Genomic DNA, 1609 nt, shown 5'->3' with positions numbered 1-1609 from the left:
CCAGGCTCCCCTGTGCTGGATGAGGCCAGGAGAGGCTGTGATGTCCTGGAGATTGTCCCATGCCATTTTGCCTTCCCTCCTGGGGCAGAGGTGAGGCCCATTTGTCAGGAAATGCAACAGAGGTCGAGAAAACATCCCAGGCACCACGGAGCTCTTGACTGGGGCGGCCTGTGATCCGACACTTTGGGGGTGAGCTCTATGCCAGTCCTGGTTGCCAGTCCTGGTGTGGACCTAGAGGAACATGTCACAAGGGAATTCCAGATGTCACTCTGGGCTTCAGGGTTCCATTCCAGCTGTGTGTGTGGCCCCTTCCCCTCCTGTAGCTTTTGTCCTTCTGCTGAAGCAGGAAAGAATCCCACATGCCGTGAGGCTGGTGAGCGGCCGTGAGCTTCTCCACTCGTGAGACAAGCGGAGCCAGTTCCCTGGCCCTCAGGCTGGCCGGGCCTTCCTGGGTGAGAGGCTCTGCAATCTCCGCGGGGGCCGAGGCTGCTCTGGAACGGGCCGGAGGGATCAGGATCCGCACTGCACAGCGGACACCGCCAGCATCCTCAGGAACATCTGGGGGTCCTCTTACCTTATTTATGGGGAGCCCCCAGAATCATGGAAAAGGAAGGAACAATGAAGACAGGATTTACTGTAAAACCCATGCCCGTGTTCCAAGAGCCCCTCCCAGAGCACAGGTGCTAGATAACCTTAGACTTTGTTGTTGTTGTGCTGGTACGAGGGCCTGACCTCAAGTCCTGGGTGATTTCCTGTAGCTATTCTGCTCAAGACTGGCATCCTACCACTTAAGCCACAGCTCCACTTCTGGCTTTCACGTCGTTAATTGGAGATAAGAGTCTCACAGACTTTCCTGCCTGGGCTGGCTTAGAATTGTGATCTTTAGATCTCAGCCTCCCCAGGAGCTAGGTGAGCGCTACCAGCACCCACCTGAAGGTTTCTTGACTATTCCGCTAGTAGGCCATGGCTCCATCTGGATACCAGTCCCTTGAAGTCTTGGATTTTCAGCACCCCAAATGTCACCCTATTCCCTCATTCGCACCAGCACCACCGGAGCAGGCCGGGTCCCCCTGTGCCGTCTGCGTGACCATTCAGCATGACAAGCACGGTTGTCCAGGAAACCCTTTACACGCGAAGTCTCAGCCCCGGGGGACCATGGGTATCTGCCTTGGTCCTCCTACGCCTGCCTACACGTCTATCCCTGCAAGCATCTTAGTGAAGAGCAGATGTCTGGACCATCATGCTCCCCCCGCCCCCACCATGGAGCTGTCATGACAAACATGACAGACCCGGCGGCTTCTAAATGACAGGAGCTTGTTTCTCTTCCTGTTGGCAATTGGGAAGTCCAGGTCTAAGATGCTGGTATTGGATGATGAGGGCCTATTTATGGCTCAGCAATGGCGCCTTCCACAGCGGAAGCATCAAACCATGTTTCTCAGGCTTCTTTGATAAGGACACAAGTCCCGTTTATGAGAACCCTAAAGGCTTAATTACCTAACGGCAGCGTCTGGCGGGGAGGGCAGGATTTCAGTACCTGGTGCTCTGAGGGCCATAGACACAGAGACCATCTCAGCGTTTCCATCTCCAATGTACAGCAGAGAAAACAGAG

The sequence above is a fragment of the Perognathus longimembris genome, chromosome 3, assembly GCF_023159225.1.
Source record: "Perognathus longimembris pacificus isolate PPM17 chromosome 3, ASM2315922v1, whole genome shotgun sequence".
Taxonomy (NCBI): domain Eukaryota; kingdom Metazoa; phylum Chordata; class Mammalia; order Rodentia; family Heteromyidae; genus Perognathus; species Perognathus longimembris.
This window is presented reverse-complemented; position numbering follows the sequence as displayed.